This window comes from Typopeltis vanoorti, chromosome 10 (assembly GCF_054136105.1).
Source record: "Typopeltis vanoorti isolate ZY-2024b chromosome 10, IOZ_Tvanoo_1.0, whole genome shotgun sequence".
NCBI lineage: Eukaryota > Metazoa > Arthropoda > Arachnida > Uropygi > Thelyphonidae > Typopeltis > Typopeltis vanoorti.
Window position 1 is genome coordinate 95192905 of NC_143558.1, and position 22483 is coordinate 95215387.

At 34.5% G+C, this 22483-nt stretch overlaps 1 protein-coding gene across 2 annotated transcripts in view; it reads left to right on the forward strand.

Moving 5' to 3' along the window:
* The window catches only part of LOC150102608 (signal-induced proliferation-associated 1-like protein 2), a 485410-nt gene that overhangs the window by 21869 nt on the left and 441058 nt on the right, over positions 1–22483 (forward strand). For both annotated transcript variants that reach the window (XM_090398858.1, XM_090398862.1), the window contains exon 2: positions 1892–2775. The gene's annotated coding sequence lies outside the window, so the exon portion shown is untranslated. The remainder of the gene's footprint in view (positions 1–1891; positions 2776–22483) is intronic.

The window sequence follows — 22483 nt, forward strand, 5'->3', positions numbered from 1 at the left end:
TGCCTTTCATTGGCCGTGATCTTAATGATCGATTTATAAGCAGTGGTTTTAACACCCGATCTCCTAAATCGTTCGAACAAAATAGGAGTGTTATGCGATCCTTTGCCGCTTTGAACCCATCAACAGTATTTTTGATACGTAAGTTCTGTTTGCATTTTTTTCCAGAAAAGGCCAGTTTCATCCATATTCCAAACTTGTTCACGAGTGTAACCTCCATCTTCAATTATTTTAGCAAGTTTTTGTCGAAATGCTTTAGCAGCTGTTTCATCAGCAGAAGCCGTTTCAACTTTAGTTTTTATATTATGAAGAGCATGTCTTTTAATAAACTTAGCCAGCCAACCATTGCTTGCATGAAATGCATATTTTTTCCTCGATTGAGATGAAGCATCTGGCTACAGTTTTTTAATCTGTTCATAAAATCTCAATGCTGATTGCTTGATGGAATTTCCGTCACTTTTTCGGGCTTTTCTAGAACAACATTTCTTGTGTATGATGATAATTTCGCACTCGATTTTGTACCAGAACATACTGCTTTTCTAATAGCCTCTTCATTTTTCTTTATAGATCTGACAATTGATTCACGGACTCCAAAATGCTTACCCACAGCCGTTGCACATTCCCCAGTTTGAAGACGATCTAAAATTTGAATTTTTACATCGTCTTCAAAATCCAAGGAAACGGCTTTCCTTTTTTTTTTTTTTTTGATTATCGGCAATATCATGTGAGGGATGGATTAAAATCTTCGGTTAATGAAATGAAAGTTTGAAAATTACATATAGCTTACCATTTATTATTTCTTGGCAAATTTATTAATTTTATAACGCGATTTTTATTTTGATTTCAGTTAAAAAATGCAAATGCAAAAAATGCAGTAACTGTGTTGTCTACTCAAACACCAAATTCAAACTGCTAAGAACTGCTTTTTTTATGTGCAGTGAGTTATGTAATTCGAGGAATTCCCAATAAATGAAATTCGTAAGAATTTAGAATTTTCTTAATTAAAACGAGAATGCAATTCTACAAAATTCTCAGAATTTTCTTGAATTACGGATTTTTTCCTAACTTAGACTTTAGGTTGGTCGCGTAAAAGTGAATAAAAATCGTGAAAAAATTATTTTTGATATCCCAATTCGCGTAAAAAGAGGTTTAGGTATATATATATATATACAGTGGCGCACTCAGGATTTAATCTTGGAGGGGGCCGAGCGCTCAGGATTTAACCATTGGGTGGGGGGCCGAGTTGAGTAGACGTTTGCGAATACACACTACACATCGCATCTTCTTCTACTACGCGTTATTCCCGCTTCCTATGCAGGGTCCGCATGTTACTTTAGATGCGAATTCTTGTTAGTATTGTTCCCAACCCACCCGTCGCCTGGTCTGCCGCTGGGGGGAGGATATATTTTTGACTGTAGGCGTATGTTCATGGGGTCGTTTTGCAGGATGAAAAACGCCAGATAAACTGGCGGAAAAAACCCTACTGACCGCCCCCAAGACCGGCTAACTTGGCTATGCCTGAGGAAGATCCTCAAATTCCTCACGTCTACAATGGGAATCGAACCTGGGACACTCCTTCCCGAGGCATATGGTTGCGAAGCGCAAAGCCACTAGGCTAACCGCGCGGTACACACTACCCATCGCATACGACCTATAACTGAGCATCTGCAGTGATTGCTAATTCATAAGTAGCACACAACATAAATAAAAAAAAAAAAGAATTTTAATTAGGAAAAGATTTTTGGAAATTTTTCTAGTGTTTTTTCCTTTTCTTTGGGGGATGCCCGGGCCCTTTCCCCCCCTCTGGGTGCGCCACTGTATATATGTATAGTCGACGAACCTTTAATTGAAATGTATTTTTTAGCGTTTTTTTTTTTTTTTTTTTTTTTTTCAGATGGGAGATTTTCTTCATGGAAATTTGGGTTTTCACTCGTCGAAACAAAGAAAACTGAAAATATGCAATTAACGGACATTATGTATAATCTGTGGACCAAAGATATATCATATCCCCGATCTTAGTTGTCTTCTCTTCTACTATATTACATATAATGGACCAGTCAAGTCATGCTGTGAGGACTGCAATTAATTCCAAGTGCAGTAAGCAAGTCTAAAGCAACGCTGATGCAATTATTTAATGACAAACGAAAGCTTCTTAGCGTTAAGTAAAGTACATGTTTCAGTAAAAATCAATGCATTGTCAGAAGATGTCTGATTGTTTTAGCTTTCTAGGATTCAAATCAATGGCTTAATTACATTAAAAAAATTAATGGCTGATAAATAATATTCAGATAATTCTGAATTCTTCAGTGTAGGACAGAAGCATGCGCGGTGTTACTACAATTCTATTGGTTAATAGAGTAAATAGAAGAAAATTGATGTTGATGTATTGGTTGAAATTTTACTTGCAAAAATAGCTTCGTTCAGACAATTTAAATGTCATGTTGTCCCGTTTTATTTATTTATTATTTTTGTTTCGTTATGTGTCAATTTAAGTTATACAGAAATTTATAAACAGCTGGGTTATTGTGTAGTACTATTTATCTATACTGCCAGAAGGTAATGAATAAGCTATATGAAATATCACCACTGCAATCTTTCTATTACGGCTGTATTCTAGGAATAATGTTACTCCCAGTAATGTTCACATGAAAGTGTATTGGCTTAAAGTTATTAACGTGATTGGGACTATCTCTTCTGACAGTAATGAGACTTGATGTTTAAACACTACTTGAAAAATTTACAGGCATGTGCTAGTAGCATGTATCACTTGTCATAAGAGTAAGTAAACACATTTATTTCTTTTGTCAGTCTTTTAAATGTCTTGAGAATTGTTAATTTTTCGAGAAAGAACGTATTAATATGCATAAGTAAGGAGTAGATGAATGGCAAGGACCTCTAGTTAAATTCTGCTAAACACATTTGGTATGTACAAGAGGGCGCTATAAATATTGCAGTTTGATCCTAACGAAATTTTAATTGTTTCTTTATTTCGATTCCGAAATTAAATACGCATTTTCTTCCCTTCATTTCCTTAATCGAAAGCAGGTGATCGGAAATTATTTCCGTCATTATAAATATAAATATATACCACTTACGGCTGCAGCAAGTGGCTGATTAATGAATGGAACATAGTCGTTTTCTTTCTTTCTCTCTCTCTATTTTATTTATTTATTTTTTAAATTCCCCTCCGTCTGTTGAGAAGTATCGATATGACCAGGTAATATCGATACAGTATTATGCGGTTGAAGTATGCATACCAATATCAGATATTTTTTGAAATTAAAGCATGCACTGAATGTAGCAAAAACGACAATGATAATTGACGTTAATGTTAATATTGATGCACGTAGAGAAGGGGACATTAGCTGGAAGAAATTATCATTACTTGACATTCCCTATAGCTTATTGCATGCGATTTCTTGACACTTCACATTATATTATTTGCATTTCAAACAGTCAAGGTTTTTGATTTTTTTTTTTTGATAAGGCAACTAATTTGAATTACATCAAGGATAAAAAGGAGCAAAACTTTTGGAAATTACATTTCAGATTTGATGACTGCTGCATGGAAATGTATACAGCAGTTCAAGTGTTTTTTATTATTAAAATTAGCATCGTGATGTTCCATGGGATGTTATCCTTTTATCCTCCTCTTAAACCATTCCTGCAACCTTAACAGTATTGGTATTATTGGAGAAAGAATTGTTTATTATTAATTAAAATAAATTATATGATTTTCTCTCAATGAAGTTTGTAAATTGAAGCACTGAAATTTATATAATTTAATATTAAAATTTTTTTAAATATTTCCTTTTTTGCTTACAACATAGCTTATACACCAAAGTATCTTTTAAGTTTTCAGTATCTATAAAGCAATGCATTTATATTATTTATTATTATTAATATCTGATATCCATGAAGTCAGATTCATCATGAGTGGTACACTATCACACCAAGCTCATCCAACTGTGCCCTAAACTGATTCAATGTATCTACATTCACAACACACTCAAGCAATGCATTCCATTCACCAATCTCCCTCCATGTAAAGAACCTTCTCCTCACTCCTCTGCTCACACCCTCGTTATACAGTTTCCAGAGATAGCCTCTTGTTTTATTCCACTTGCCCATTCTATGAAAATTCTCTTCCATATCACAGTAACAACCCCTGACTAACTTATGTCCCAATCATCCCTTCATGTCATCTCCACCTTCCAGAGACCACTGACATCTTTGTGAATATTCTCTGAACCTTTTCTGGCATATCCTCGTCACCACAAAAACTTGGTGACCAAATCTGTGCACAATAATCCATATGAAGATCATAACATCTTTATTTCTGCATGTCAGGGTACTTCACTTCATTACCATTATCTGATGTGATGTCTTCACAACTTGTGCAACATGACCATTGAATTTCAGGTCTGGGGAGTAACACTTACCTGACAATTCATGCAATCTATTCAAGTCCTCCTGTAAGGCCATAGCATCTGCTTGATGCAGCATTGCTCTCCCCAGTTTTGCATCATCTAGAAACAGCTGCATATCACCAGTTAAACCCATCCCAATATCATTAATATATAAATTGAACCAAAATTGTCCCAAAACTGACTCTAGTGACAGACCACTAATGACTTTCCTCTTGATGGATACTACACCCTCATGTACAACTTTCTGGTACATATCTGACATCCCTTCACCGATCCAACTTGGAAGTCTGTTATCAAATCCCATCATTTCAATTTATTTAATAGCTTGTTGTGTGGAAGAAAAGCTTTTGCAAAATCTAAGTATACCACTGTATATGTGTCTCCATTGTCCAAGACATTTGTCACCTTATTATGGTATATAAGTAAGTTAGTAAAACATGATTTCCCTTTAACAAACCCATGCTGATAAAACCACAGAGAATACAGCTGTTATCAACACATTGCTGTATCCTACTTTTCACCAATCTCTCTAAGACCTTCACCACAACTCTAGTATACAGATTGGCCTATAATTTGTAGCCACAGCTTTATCACCACCTTTATGTGGTGGGACAATTTTACCTTCTTTCCACTCCATTGGAACTTGTGCTGTTGTAAGACTCATGTTAAACAGGCATGCCAATTGTCAGAGATATTCCCTTGAGATGAATGGTGATATGCTATCAAATCCTAGCCTAATTCACATCAAGGTTTTTTATTTCCTCAAATACTTCCTGTTCACTCACAATTAAGCCATCCTTTCTTATATCCTCTACACTTAAGTTTCTCATGATTTCACCCTAATGAGGTTACCCTACAGATCATTAAATAGATGTTGAAAGTTTTTTTTACTTGGTTATACTATAAATTGCTCTTGGTTTCATCTTGTTTTCATCAACAGATATTCTTGGTTTCATTCCTTTATCCAGGTGTAAGCAAACAAAGTTTGTTCGTGAAGTAACTTCTCAACTGGGCTACTTGTATATAGAGGCTAATGACTTCACATTACTTACCTTACTATCCCATAATGCAAAACATATCCTTATGGACATGTATAATGCTATGCATTATGAGAGGGATCACTACACAGACTGGTTTCGACCTTTATTCATATTTCCATATACAAGTCCTAAAAGGCATTGCACCTTAGTGAAGTTGTGAAGTTACTTCATGCACAAACTTTGTTTGCTTACCTCGATAAAAAATAAATCCAAGAATATAATTTCTTGGCATTTGTAATTTATTGTATAACTACATGAAAAAACTTTCAACATCTGTCTATAATCCAGAATATTTTAGTAATGAGGTGTGACACCTTTTGGCTACTTGTATATGGGAGTGCAACTTCTGCATTACTTCTGGGTCTGGCTCCCACTGATGAGACCTCACTTAAGGTTGAAATCATTATGGATAGTGACCCTTCCCATAAATCAGTAGCGTTATACATGTCTGTAAGGATATGTGCTTTGCATTATGGGATACTAAGGCAATTGATGTGAAGTCATTAGCCTCTATATACAAATAGTCCTGTCGTGAAGTTACTTCACCTGCAAACTTTGTTTACACTTGGATAAAGGATGAAACTGAGAATATAATTTCTTGGCATCTGTAATTTATGATCACTGAATACCTCAACAATGTCTTTTGCAGCAGTTATCATTCTACCATTTTCATCCATTAACATCATCTTACCATAATCATTTTTCTTTCTATTTGCCACATATCTAAAAAAAACTCTCTACTGTTTCTTTGCTTGATTTGCTAATTTCTGATCATACTGCACTTTTGTTGTGCTTTCTAACTGAGTCACTTTCCTGGCATGTTCTTTATAATCTTGGCACATTTTTTCATTCTTCACATTGTGGCTGTGGGTTCGAATCCTGCTGTGGGCATGGATGTTTGTGATTCACTGTGGTCAGCAGTAGATGGTGCTGGTGTAGATGATGAAGGTAGTTGCGGTTAGTAGAGTGGTTGGGACGGAGAGTTGTAGAGCAGGTGCCCTCCCTCGATGAGTCTTTGCACTCCCTGGAGGTGTTATATAATAATAATAATAATTAATTTAATCTTCATGTAACTGATTATTGACATTATTCATCTTGTACTGCCTCCAAAGTGCCTTCTTCCAGATTTCATGCTTAAGCCCCTCATTCACCCATTTTATTCAGCCTTTTGACCTCCAGAATACATTCAAACATTGATGTAGTTATGTGATACTCAGTTATATTGTGGTTAGTATCCCTGCCAGTCATGTGGGAGACTGGAGTTTTTATTATTTTTTTTAATGTTTTATTTTATTTTTTTACTTTTATTTTATTTTATTATTTTTATTTATTTTTTTATTTTTAATGTTTGTCTATGAAGATTGCAAGATCACATGTTTTTGTTTTATACTTGACCATACTATATCCACTACTACAAAGGAATGTATTTGAAAATATGTACAAAAGGAGGTTGTTATACAGGCGATCCATAGAGGGCCAGCTGTAAAGAAAAATTTGTTTTGCAAGTCTGAAATTGTATTTTGAATAGGTAAGAGCTGCATGTACCTTTTAAAAAATTAGAGAAAAGCAAGAGCATTATAATACTAATATCTGTTTTGATGTACAGTGATCATGTAAATATCTGAAGATGTTTAACAAAAAATAAACATGAATGTGAAACAAAATGGAGGTATTTGATGAGATAGAGGTTATGTATTCTGATCTAATCTGATTGTCATCTTTGGCACTTAGTCAAGAATTTTCAGGAAATGCATAGGATTCTTTTGGTTATTTTAGAATTAACACCAGTGTAATGAAATTAGGATGAGCATATTGTTTTTGTCAACAGTATATTTTCAGCAGTTCTGTCCTTTTGCAAATATCCTCATTAATTGTTTCAGCTGTAAATCAAAAACAATCAATGTTTTGTAGGCAAAAGACAATAGCACCTCAACATGAAACCAGCAGATTCACTTTTAATTGAAAGTAGTACTTAAATATTCATTAGTTACTTAAGTAATAAAGTGAAAAAGTAATAATTTAGCAATGAATCTCAAAATTTTGCATTTTCAGATTATTAAACAAATTAATAAAATGTGGTGCATCTTCCAGGATGTATGATATGCTATTACAGTGCACCGGCACTATTATCATTATTACTATGTGTGAATTCTCTATCATTATTATTAGTTTGTGAATTCCCTATTATTGTCTAGGGGGCAGTCATGTACCAATGTAAGATTCAGCTTAACTGTTATAGGTACCATTTTCCAAAAAACTTATTCTGATGTCATTGCTCATCAGAGTTTTATACAGTTCTCAGGAAAAGTTTCTTGTTACATTCCCCATTTCTCTGTTCCATGCATATCCTTTGTTTCTTGTAGTGTCAACGATACCATTGTTGGCATTTGGACCCCTGAAGTGAGGTATTAGTCAGAAATTGCTACTTCGTAGCCAGGGACCAGTGCAGATTACCATCAATTGCCAAAAGAGAGGCTGTTCATGACATGAAGCAGATGCCTATGCAGCTGCACCTTACTTGGTAGACAGTCACTGCAGTTGATCTTTAAGTGCCTCCCCAGGAACATGCTTATTTAATGGTGGCATAGGGTGCCATATCACATTGTCACATATAACATCTTAAGGTTTTTTTTTTTTAAATAACGAAACCTGTGGTGCGATCATAATTAAAAGAAACACACGTATTAACCACAGTAAAAATTATTTAATTATTTAAAACTATTCCTAAAGTATGGGAAATTGTCATACAAAATTGTGTTAAATAATTATTTTTTATTTTTTTACTTCTATAACACGTTTAATTAGATTCTATTGTAATCATGTGCCCTAACTGTATGTTATTCCTATTATTGTTTTAAACTGCTGTACTGATGATGTCCGAAGATACTTAGGATGAAATATTTACAATTAAATAATTTTCACTGTGGTTAATACGTGTGTTTCTTTTAATTTTAATTAATTATCTTAAGGTTATGGCATTTTTGTTTGAGAGACTTTGCCCCCCCCCCTTTCCCAATGGCAATGTTCTGTTGGTCCAGAACTGATTATTCGTCATGTTAACTTGTTTATCTTATGGCTGCCCTCCATATTTGGGAGGTGAGCCTCTTTTTGCCACTTGTGGACCCATCCAGTTGCAGTCATCTGGTTGGGCCAGCCTCCTCCAGCTTGTGGAAATTTCAGCTGATGGTCCCCAGGACTTGTGGAGAAGACTTTGTGATGAACTACAAACAGGTACCTGATAATACATCCAACTATCAAACTCAAACTTCCAGGATTCATTCTACTTCGACATCTCTGAAGCTAGGCATATTTAGGACCATATAAACTGCTATGTTCACTTGCTACATCTGTGGGAAATTTCATAGTTACCCGTTAGCATGTGTGGTGCCATGCAGACTATGCATCATATTGCTGATGACTATCCCACCACTCCTTCCTTGGAGGCCTCAGGAACTTTCATTTACTCTCAGATAGTGTTATTGATTGGTTAACTGAACTGTCGGTGTATATAGTTTTGCTCATTAATTTCTGGCGCAAACTGGCGGCCCGCAGGCCAGATATGGTTCATGAAGGCTTCTTATTTGGCCTGCGATCTTAATGATTTCTTTTCTAAAAATCAATGTTTCTAACATCCTGTGGAGATTAAAACAGAAAAATTCAAACTTCTAAATGTTTTATGACAGCTTTAAACAAAAGTAAAACTTATCACTATAATTCTTTGTACCATGTTTCTATCATTAAATGTTGGCAACACTGAATGGAAGTTACTTGTCACGCAGTCATTTAAAAATTTATTTTTTAATTTAAAATATTTTTAAAATTCAAAAATGAAAATCAAAAATTTAAATTTTATAAATTTAAAATATAAATGGGTGGTGTAACTGTTTACATAAGTTATAAAGGCCCAGCAACAAAAGGGCCTTAATTAGAGCCTTTATTTTTTTAGTTTATGTTCTGGTTCACAGAATAATATTGAATACGGCCTGTGTTTGACATACATCTAATTTACTGACACTTTGCTACATTTGAGTTTGAGACCCCCTGCAGTAAATAAATAAATGTGGCATGTATTTCATCTACTCCTCTCAGTAACATAGAACAACAGATTTAAACTTTTTTTTATTCTCTTTAAATGAAATATGACAATTTTTATAAATTATCATATTTTATAAAATTATAAATTATAAATTTCAAACCTGATTTCAGAATTTTTATTTATGTGTATGTGTATATATAAATACTTATTTGTGCCTATTTCTCCTCCACTTCTACCTTAGTAGAACCACAGAAGGTTCTACTAAGGTAGAAGTGGAGGAATTTTTTGAGGCTTTAGAAAAAGCAACTGACACAATGAAAAAGGAAAAGTTGGTCCTTGTTGGAGATCTAAATAGCAGAGTAGGAAATGATTGTGAGACATACAAAAATATTTTGGGAAAATTTGGAGAAAAGAGCAAAGCTAATAATAATGGCAAATATCTATTGGATTTCTGCTCAGGACATGGACTGGTTATTACTAACACCATGTTCCAACATAAAAATGTGCACAAATTCACATGGAGAGAAGAGGCAAGGAATAAGAAAAGTCTCATTGACTATGTTATTGTTGATAGTGATGTTTTCTCCCTGGTGCAGGACACCAGAGTGTACAGAGGATTTGAAATTGGAAGTGATCACTATTTAGTCTTGAGCAGGATAAAATTGAATTTCATATTGAAAAGAATGACATGTAAGAAAGTTTTAAAGCGAAGTTTGAGCAGCTCTCAGATGTGAACTGTAGACTAAAATACACAAAGATTATTGAAGAAAAAATGAAAGGGTTTGAGAACAGGAATCAAACCTTGGAGATTCAGTGGCGAACTCTGAAGAAAACATTGATTGATTCAGCCAGAGAGGCATATGGTGAGGTTGTCTGCAAGGATAATAAAATCAGAACTCCCTGGTGGACACAGGAAGTTAAAGAGGCAGTGAATGAAAAGAAGAAAGCATATCAAAAGTTTCTGTCAAATAAGTCAGCTTGTGCTCTTAGAGAATATAGAGACAAATGCAAGAATGCTAAACACTGTGTAAAACTAGCTAAACAAAAGTCATGGGAGGACTTTGGCAAGAATATAGAAAATAAATATCAAGAAGGTGGCAAAATATTCTGGAGGTTGTTGAAGAAGCTTAGGAATGGAGGAAAGAGTGCTGTAAAAGGAGTTGGAGATGATAAAGGTGACATGAAAACGGGAGAAAAAGATATCCTTGAAGTATGGAATAATTACTTTGAAAAACTGCTAAATGAAACAAGCAGTGATGATAGCATGGTGGTAAAAAAACACTGACCAGGCATGCAGTCAGGAATACATATCCATACTTGAAGTAGAAAAAGCCATCAAAGGCTTGAAATGTGGAAAGGCAGCAGGAGTAGATTATATTCGACCAGAAATGCTGAAGTATGGTGAAGAGTCTTACAGTGGCTGCACTGCATAGTTCAGAAAGCCTGGACAAAGGGACGAATTCCCGATGATTGGAGTAGAGTTCTCATAGTACCCATATATAAAAAGGGAAATAAAACTGCATGTGAGAATTACAGAGGTATTTCCCTACTGAGTGTTCCTGGCAAGATATACTTGAGAAACAGTTGAGAAAAATTGTGGAAGAAAAGCTTGGTGAAGAACAAGCTGGATTCAGGCCAAATAGAGACTGTCAAGATCAGATCTTCACTTTACGACAAATAGTTGAGAAAACATGGGAATATAACAAAGATCTGTATTTAAGTTTTGTCGATTTAGAAAAGGCATATGACAAGGTGCCAAGAGAGAAGCTATTCAATACGCTGCAGTTATATGGTGTCAATGGGGCATTACGTCAAGCAATTCTTAGTCTTTATTTGAGTTGTAAGTCAGCAGTTAGAATAAAAGGAAGTACAGGAAGATGGTTTAATGTTAAATCTGGTGTGAGACAAGGATGTACATTATCCCCTCTGATATTCATTATCTATATGGATCACATTATGAAGGAAAGTGGTATTGAACATGATATCAAAATTGGAGATGTTAATGTCAGCTCTTTGCTTTATGTGGATGATGTTATACTTCTAAATAAATCCGCTACAAGTCTGCAAGATTCTTTGACTAAATTGAATAGCTGTTGTGATAGGTATGGTATGAAGGTTAGCAATAAAAAGACAAAGACAATGAAAATAGGCAGAATTGTTGAAAATTTCAACTGCGTTTTGAATGGAGAACCTGTGGAACAAGTGAAGCATTTCAACTGCTTAGTTACGATTTTTAGTGAAGATAGTAAATTAAATATAGAAATAGACAACAGAATCAGCAAATTGGTATGGTTGGAAGTTAATTGAATAAATTCATATGGAATAAGAGAGAAATTAGTTGGAACACTAAATTAGCTGTATACAAGACAGTGTTCAAAACAGTTTTAACTTATGGATCTGAGAGCTGGGTCAGAAGTAAAACACTTGACCAAAGACTAGAGACCGCAGATATGAGAGTCCTGAGAAAGATTATAGGCGTGAACAGATGGCATCAATGGCAATATCATATTAAAAACGAGGATATTAGGAAAGAACTTGACATTGTCAGCATCCAGGAATGCATTAGAAGAACTAATCTCAGGTGGTATGTTCACTTAAACAGAATGGGCGAAGAAAGATTAGCAAAACACGCGTTCTCTGCCAGGTTGGCAGCAAAACAACCCAGAGGAAGACCAAGATATAGGTGGATTGATACAGTACAAAGTGCCTTAGACGATAGAAATATAAGATCTGATAACGTTGGTGTCTTGACAAGTAACAGAGTGATTTGGAGGAAAATTGTAGATAGGAAGTTAGTAATGATGTAATTTTTGTCATGTAGTACTATCATATCCTGTACACCCCTTAAGGGTACATGGCAGGAATTTGATGATATATATATATATATATATATATATATATATATATATATATTTATTTATTTATTTATTTATTTATTTTTTTTTGAGCAATACAGAATAAGAACCTATTTACAGATTCATGGAGTCTAATAAAGATTCATTGCTGGAGGTTGAACACTCACAGACCAATAGTCGTCATACTTTCTTTGAAAACATTCAGCATTGGAATACCCACTATTGACTGGCAGTGCATTCTACTCATTCACCACTCGCCCTGCAAAAAATTCCTTTTCATTTCCTTACTCCAGTGACCTTTTTACTTTGTCCAGGGATGACATATCATTCTCCTATTATCATATGTAATAATTCCCTGTATTTTTCTGAGAACTTACTTCTAGTAACTCTCCTGTTATCTACCAAGGTCTGTATACCACATTCTCTTACTCTTTCCTTATACTGAACATTCCATAGTTCAATATTTACTCATTGCCAATATAGCCAGGTGACCATATATGTGCACAAAATCCAAATGGGGCTTGATTCATACCTTATACAGTGGAACTATCGCCTCCTTTCTTGTTTCATTATAGCATCATTTTTTGGGGGGAGGGGTGGTAACGTACTATTTTTGGGATGTGTTCCCTTTACTTCAGTTTCCTAATCCACAGATCTCTTGTCTCTTCCACCTCATTTCATCTTCTCAGGCCAAATTGCTTAAACTGACATCCCCATTCTTCAGTCCAAAGTGTTAATTTTTTATCAGCAAAGAACTGGATAACCCATTAAAATCCTGTACTATGTCATTGATATATAAAAATATAAAACAACAGTGGTCTCAGAACAAAACCCTGTGGTATCCCACTCATCACTTTCCTATTTTTTGGGACACTACATTTCCCCAAAAAATACAGCTTGATGGCTCCATCCTTATCCTGCTCAATTTCAACAGTAGTTTATGTGATGCTCTACCAAATGCTTTGGCAAAATCCTGATAAATCACTCTATAATTCTTAACAAACTCATCTTGATCTCTATCGAAAGATTTTCATTTTCTTAAGTTTATATTCTATCTCTGACTAACTAGCCTCTTTAAAACTTCACTACTACACTTGTTATATATACACTGACCTATAATTAGACACCACTGACTAGGATTCTTCTTTATACAGTGGCACTATTTTATTATTTTTTTCTCTTTCCACTCATCTGGGACTGTTTCTGTTATCAGACTTTGTGGAACAATAAAGCAGGGCACTACAAGATCTTTTGCACATTCCTGCAATACACCCTCTGTCCAAAAAGAAACCGAACTTTTGATAGAAAATAAAACACAGTCCAATTAAAATTATTCAAATTATTTATTTCAATCGATATACTCTCCTGCAGCTTCGATACAGCATTTGGCACAGTCAATTAATTCGTTAAATGAGTTTTTTTATTTTGGTTTCTGGAATACTGTTGAGGGTTGTGGTTAGTACCGCTTGAATGTTGTAAATGGTGTCGTATCGCTTTCCTTTCATCAGCAAATGAAGTCTGGGAAAGAGAAAGAAGCCACAGGGCGCTAAATCAGGTAATACAGCGAGTGATCAAACTTGGTTTTTGCTCAAAAACTGTCTCACAATGTTCGAATGATGAGATGGTGCATTATTGTGCAAAAGTGACCAGCTGCCTGCATCACGATATTCATGCCGTACACAACGAATTTTCGTTATCAATTGCGTCAAAACTTCGAGATAAAACTCACCATTGACCATTTGGCCAGGTGGAACGAATTCTTTGTGGATAATGCCCTTGGAATCGTAGAAACCAATTAGCATTGTCTTTACTTTCGACTTCTCCAAGCGACCTTTTTTCCGATGCCCCTCTTCTGGTGGTCTCCACTCAGCACTCTGGTGCTTTGTTTCAGGCTCTTACTTAAAACACCATGCTTCATCACCAGTAATGATCGTTTCAAGGAAGTTTGAGTTCTTACAATGATGAATCCTGCAACGAGGTCCTTGCAGTGTTCAATTCGATACATTTTTTGGTCGTCGGTCAACTTGTCGGGAACAAATCGTGAATTCAATTTACAAAGGCCCAAACTCTCGGTCAAAACATTGTGCACAGTTGATTTTGGAATCCCCAATTCATCTTCAATCAATCTCACGGACGATTTCGGGTTTTCTTCGATGAAATCACACCCTTTTTGGATGTTAACTTCGCTCAGTCCAGTTTTTGGACGGCCCAGCTTTTCGTCGTCCTCAAGCATCTCGCAACCGCTTTGAAATCGCTTAAACACTCGTACACTTGAATACGGGATAAGCATTCATCACTGTATGCTTTTTGAAGCATCTAATGTGTTTCAGTAAAACTTTCACCAAGTTTAACACAAAAGTCAATCGCAGATCTCTATTTGAAACTCATTTTCCGACCATTCATCAAAACACACTGCCACTCTTGGCACAATAGCTTGGCTTCTAATGAAACAAAATGTCATAAACAGTTAACACTAATGAATCTTGCCGCTTTCGACAACAAAAAGATACAACAGGGGCAGCACTAGTTTCTTCTATTTTCAAAAAGTTCGGTTTCTTTTTGGACAGAGGGTGTATATGTAGTAATAACCCGTCCAAATAAAATTTTAATAAAAGAAAAGAATAATACAGAATATGACGATTAAATTTCCCTCGAAGCTGTATAAGAAGGATGAGAGAAGGAGGCTGAGAGTGGATTTTTTGTATTCAGAGTTGTGGGTAAATGGAATACTTTGCTTAAGAGGGTGGTGAGTGCATAGATAGTGAATGCTAACACACAATTTGATGAATTGTGTATGTTTGATGGTGCAGTGAGTCTTTTGACTCCATGGAGGTCTGAGATAATGATAATGTGTGTGTGTGTGTGTGTGCACGCGCACACGCACACACACACTTACTTTCTGGAGGTTTCCTGGTAGAAGCCAGTATATTAAAATTTCATCTTCCTTGGCACTTCATTTTCAGATGGCCATGTTTTGATGGAAACTTATTGTACTCATCATTTACTGCTTCCAAATTCTTTAGGAAGAAATTTGGATGTGAATGAAGGAAATGTATTTTTAACATGTATTTATTATAATTAACATCAGACCTCCATGGAGTCAAATGACTTATCACATGAGGTCTATGCTCTCACACAAAAGATCATCATCCCCATACTTTTAATCAATTTCTACACTTGCCACACTTTCAGAAAATGCATTCTACCTTTTAATATATCAAATGTGATGCATTTCACTCATAATCTGATCTCCATTCAAAGGACCTGTTGCTCACATGTTCATACAACTTCCAGGGATGGCCTCTTGTTTTCTTTCTAGGCTTTATGAAAAATCTTCTCCTCTGCATTAATCTGTTAACAACCTCTTACCATCTTGAAATTTGTTGAAAGTTTATTTTTCACTTGGTTAGACTATAATAAATTTAGTTTAATCCTTTATCCAAGTCTGAGCAAACAAAGTTTGCGTCAGCATATCCTGAAGATATTTTCAGGCGCAAACTTTGTTTGCTCACTTGGATAAAGGATTAAACTAAATTTGTTATACTCTTACCATCTCATGTCTCATTCATATCCCCCTCTTCTACAGAATAAGAATAAATTTCTATGGAATAAGAGAAATTAGCCAAAACTAAACTAGCAGTATACATGACAGTGTTCAGAACAAGTTTAACTTATGAATGTAAGAGTTAGGTTAGATTTAAAAACAGAAGATCAACAGCTAGAGACTACATATATGGTTATTTTGAGAAAAAATAGGAGAGTGATAGGTGGCATCGATTTAAAATTATATTAAAAATTAAATGCTAAAAAGGAACTTGACATCATTAGTAGTCATGATTGTGTATGCAGCTAATCAAACATGATCACTTAAACAGAAGGGAGAGGAACACTTAACAAAACCTGATCATTGCTTGCGTAACAGGAAAAAGACCAGTAGAAGATAAGATCCAGGGAGATTAATGTTGTAGTAGTAGGGCCTTAGAGAAACTATTTGCAATATTAGAGGTCTTAACGAATAACAGATCTATAGATTACTAGTGCCTTAACATCTCTAGAATTCACTCTGTTAAAAAGGTCACCTGTGCTGATTTTTTGTTTTTAATTTTATTCCATTTAGTTTATTGTCTAAATTGTTGTCCTTAATAATCATCCATATTTGTGGACCAATAAACATGCTTTTTATTTTAGCTTTTTCCTTCCTTGAGCAAATTCTTATGTTCTTATTTAGAGAGGTAAAAAAGTTTTGTTACAAAACTTTTTTTTGTTGTTATCAAGCACTGTTTAATGTGAAATGGTGGAATGACAACTTTTGTCTGCTAGAGGCTTTTTAGTGAACCATGGGTAATACATGCACATATATAATATAAAATATTGCTGCCAATATTTCATCCTTGTTATGACATCATCAAGGAGAGAATAAAAGGGGAGGTTACTGTAATAATATTGTTGTTACAGTAACTTCCATGGAGTTGGCAGACTCATCGTGGGAGGCCCACTTAACTCGCAACATGTCTGTCATATTGAACCTTGAAATGATTCATGCTCCTCATATTCATAGTTCACTCACCAACCACTCTCCATGTAAAAAAAATCTACTCACACTCTTCTTCACCAAAATTTTATACAGATATCCAGGGATGGCCTCTCATTCTTCCCACCTTACCCTCTACTCTTTTTATAATCCCTTTCATATTAATCTGATAAAATCCTTTTATGTGAACTCCACTCATGAAAGGCAATAGTACATTAGTGTTGGGGTTGAGGATTTTTTCCTTCTACTTTTCATTAATTTTATATTTCTTTTGTCCTCTTTCTGTTTCTTCTTATTTTTTTTTTTTTTTACATAGTCTCAAAACTCTACTCTTGGGACCAAACATGAAACTTTTTTTTTCAAGCCACTTCAGGCTTGAAATGAACATTATCCTCTACCTAAATACAATCACAAACAGTAACGTCCATGGTGGAAATCGAATCCACAACCTGTTGTTTAGAAAGTGGATACACTAACTGCTTGGCGCCAACTAGTAGATCCACATGTGTTATTGACTTCATAAAAATGTCTGATATATGCAGTGGCGCACCCAGGGAGGGGGCCAAGCATTCCCCAAAAAAAAGAAAAAGTTAAAATACACTAAAAAATTTTCCAAAATACTTTTCCTAATTAAAATTCATTTTTTTATTTATGTTGTGTCGTGTGTCGTGTCTTCTATTTCTATACTACTTATGAATTAGTGGTCACATAAGGTGAGAGTACCCTACAGCAGTGTTTCTCAACCTGTGGTCTGCGACGATGGGACAGGTGGTCCACAGGCAGACTTAAATTAACCAAATAAATCTATATATTTTAATTATCCAAACAAAACAAATTAAAATTGAATAAGTAAAAATTATTGAAATAAAATGGATACTTAAAAAATAAAATAAAAATAGTGTCAGAATGTTCATTCCATAAACATTCTGCCACTATTTTAATTTGTAGCGGCAGAATGATGAGTAATACAAGAGGGATTAAGTGAACATTGGATTAAGTGGAAGGTTTTATTGCTTCCACTTTCCCTTGCTGTTTTTGTCAGATTTGAAGTGAACATGTGTTTTCCACATGACCACATTTCAACCAATTGCTTGTCGTTGATTGATTTTTATTGTTGAAGGATTTCCTCCTTCAACCAGGGCCCAATACATCTTCAGAAGTGCTAAGTAATACTCAGATGAAGTGTGTGTTGCGAGTTATCCCCAGTATTTATGTATTTTTAGGAAATCATACGACTGAAAGATAAAAGCAAGCTACCAGTTGAGTTGAAATGCTAACTCTCTTCAACCGAATTCCATATGTGAAACTGCCATAACAACATTCACTATATATATATATATATATATATATATATATATATATATATATATATATATATATATATATTTAAGTTTTAACACGTTTACGAATTTTAACACCTTCGGTTGAACTTTATTGCTGCTTTGGGGCAGGCAAACTCACACACATCTAATTAATAACAACAGTTTTTAATTAGATACTGTGTTTGCGGTGCAACATATGGTTTTGCTTGTGTCTAAATAGCATAGTTTCTGTATGAAAGGACATGCGATTCATTAATTAGTGTCATTTTTATCATAGTTGTCTCTAATTGCACTATTTGTTGAGAAATATATTACACAGACTGTTGGTACCTTATTAACTGATATAATAAAAGTACTTGTTTTTCTTGCCTCTGCAATATAGTAGTTATTGGGCAGGAGCAAATTACTATCCCCTGCTCTGAACGTGTTTCAGCTTTTTTTCATTTGCGAGGTATATGCAAAACTTTTTAATTTCTTTTTTCGAAAAGTAAAATCAGGTCTACAAGCTATATGCGAGGGCGAGTTATATTCGAGTAAGTACGGTATTTCAATTATGGATAAGTACATTGGTATCTTCTTTAAACGGAAAAATAGCTCGGATGACAGTGATAATACAAAACTAGTTTGTAATGACAGTTTGTGTATACTTCCTGAAGAGAAAGAGGTCTGTAACGGATCCACAGAATTCCCATCAGTTGCAATGTGATAATATTAATATGCTGAATGAAAGGAAAGATTTGCTGACTTGCTGGACACTTGACAGTGGATCTCATTCAAAGATAAATATAATTGGTTATTTGTAGGAACATTTTTCTGTTTTGTGACTTTTCTCCCTTTACGGTAATTATGCTACATTATTATGTTATTATTCAACAATTTTTTACAGTTTTGAATTTGTATATAAATCAATATTAACAGTAGCCTGTTATGAACACATGATGAAAGGGACGGGGTGGGGGGGTATTTTAAGCTTCCTCGGATAGTATTCAAAAAGTAAATACAATTACTTATTTTGTATAGGTCCCTGAAACTTATTAGTTCAGAATTTAACCACTGGGAAAGCATTTGTATTTACCTCAAAACTCTGAAACAGAATTTGGAAACATATTTTCGGAATAACTTATAAGAAATTTCTGTGGGTTCATGATCCATTTCAGGCTTGCAGTCACGAGAACGACCTTTCGTTATTGAAAAAAGAACAGCTAATTGAGCTTTCAAGTGACAGTGGGCTTAAAATGCAATTCCGTGATCATGGTTTGGCTCGATTCTGGATCTTGCCTTCACTGAGAAGTGAATTTCCCGAATTATCTGAAGAAGCATAGAAAATTGTCATGCAGTTTTCTACAACCTATCTTTGCGAGAAAGGATTTTCATCGCTCCTTCAAATAAAAACAAAATACAGAATTCGTCTTAGTGTGTGTGCCGATCTTTGACTGAAGTTGAACAATATTGAGCCAGATATCCAGCAACTCTGCAATGCCGAGAAGCTCATCCATATCATTAAAAGTAAATAGTAAATAATTATATCATATTATTTATTTGTTTAATAAAAATTAAAACTTTTGTTCGATGATGATACACTTTTACTCGTTTACTTCCAAGTTAATTATGTTTTCATATACTGTATATATTCAAAACATGCTTTGGGATTTATTGTGTTATAAATGGCACAGTTTTTCCCAAATATCGGTAATCCCTACATACGTTTTTAAAAAAATTACATAACTTAGTGGTCCATAGAATTGTTTTAGGCATTTTGCTTGTCCTTAGGCTTAGAAAGGGTGAGAAATTCTGTCCTATAGCTGTCCAGGCTGGGCCAGAGAGGATCACGGGTATCATGTATTGGCGAATCATTGTAGATGCTCAGTCATAGGTTGTGTGCGATACACTCGTATTCTGTGCTATTTTGCATTGATTTTGTTGAAAAGCATGTCTTGAACTTGAAACTTCTTTCCATCTCTGAAGAGTAACCTTACCGTATGTAAATTCTTCAACAACATTGAAGTTAAAGTTAAATTTGTAAAAGATTTTATTTTGTTTTTGGATTTTGTGCTTCAAATTATGGCTGAAAAACATACGCAGAATATTTTATTGAACTATTTCAATAAAACCAAAAAAGGACGATTCAAATGTTAGTAGCAATGTTGGTGCTATTAATATTGTCAATACCGATTTGGATTCGGTTTCCCCAGTCGTAAGTCTGAAAAAACCATCAAATTATCCAAAAGAAAGTACTTCCTTTAGTTATTAATAATTCTCACAACATCGCATTTTTGAAAGAACAAACATTTAATTCTGACGATAATTCAGATATTGTGAAAAAGTTGTGAAAACCGGAACCAAATTTTAATTTTCCTGCTCTGCTGCAATTCACAACCGAAGTTTTCAATACACATGGTTTGAAAAATTTACATGGCTTGTGTACTCTCAAGTTGAAAATAGTGTTGTGTACTGTAAACATTGTGTGTGCTTTGCAGCTGCTAATGTTGGAAAATCTAAATCTGAAGTACCTGGGCAGTTAGTTATGCAAGGTTATAATGGAAGAAAGCTATTGAAAAATTTAATAATTATCAAAAAACAAAATATCATATAACGGCTGTTATGACTTACGAAAGGCTAAACAATATTCGAGATGGAAAATGTATTCCAATCAATCGACAAATTGATGTAGGTAGTGTATCACAAGCTGCAGTTAATCGGAAACAATTAGAGCTGATTATAAAAACAGTAATTTTATGTGGTCGGCAAAATATACCCTTGAGAAGACATCGTGATTATGGAGAATTTTCATTTGAACAGGAGCTAATCGGCAATGAAGTCAATTTTTGAGCTTTGTTAAGAACGAGAATCGATGCGGGTGACAGAAACTTGGCTGAACATTTTAAACATTCTGCCAAAAACGCTACCTACATTAGCTGGAACATACAAAATCAAATTATAAATGTATGTAATGAAATCATTTTGAACCGTTTGGTCGAAAAAATTAATTCAGCAAAATGTTTTTCAATTCTTGCTGATGAAACTTGTGACATTTCTACCACTGAACATCTTTCCTTGTGCCAGGTATATAGACAAAGAAAATGACATCAAAGTTTGTGAACAATTTTTACAATTTGTTCCTGTAACAAGCACTACAGGAAAAAACTTACCCGACAAAATATTACAAAGCTTAAATAATTATGGCATTGATTTTTCATATTTATGTGGGCAAGGTTACGATGGTACCACATCAATGAGCGGAAAGTTTAATGGTGTCCAATCTCACATATCAGCTATATATCCACAAGCTTTATGTTCATTGCGCATCACATAGTTTGAATTTGGCAATTGGAAATGCTGTATCTGTAACTGAAATAAGAAATTGCATTGGCATAATTGAAAAGGTACACAATTTCTTCAATACCCCTAAGAGACAGGACGTCCTTGTTGACAACATTGATAAATATACACCGGATACTAAGAGACAGAAACTATGCCAAGTTTGCCGACTAGGTGAGTGGAACGCCATGAAGCCATCATGACCATGGTGGAATTATATGATGCAGTGATTCATAGTCTTGAAACAATCATTTCTTGGGAAGACAGAGACTCGTCCTCTAATGCAAAACTTTTGAATAATTCATTCTGTGAATTTGGTTTTATAATATCTTTATTTAGCTTGCAAAAAATATTTGCATACACCTTACCACTGTCTAAAATAATGCAAAAATCTGACAGTGACCTCTTAATTGCCCTAAATTTTGTTGATGATGTTGTCGTTTTGTCGAATTTCTTGATAAAAAGTTAGGAACAGATTTTTAAAAGTACATACTCAATTAAATACCATTCGTGAAACCAGTCTTCATTTAAAGATATTTACGATGAAGCATGTATAAAAGCCAATAATTTGAATATTGATATTAAAAAGCCAAGGACTACATCAAAACAAACATTAAGGTCCAATGTTCCCGCCGATTCTGTAGAAGAGTATTTCAGGAGAACTATTTTCATTCCATTTATTAATCAAATATTGACTCAACTTCAGAATCGTTTCACTCGACACCGCAACATTTTGAAAATTTTTTTTTTCCAAATGTTGCGGTGCAGATTTTTAAAAGTACATACTCAATTAAATACCATTCGTGAAACACCACCAGTCTTCATTTAAAGATATTTACAATGAAGCATGTATAAAAGCCAATAATTTTAATATTGATATTAAAAAGCCAAGGACTACATCAAAACAAACATTAAGGTCCAATGTTCCAGCCGATTCTGTAGAAGAGTATTTCA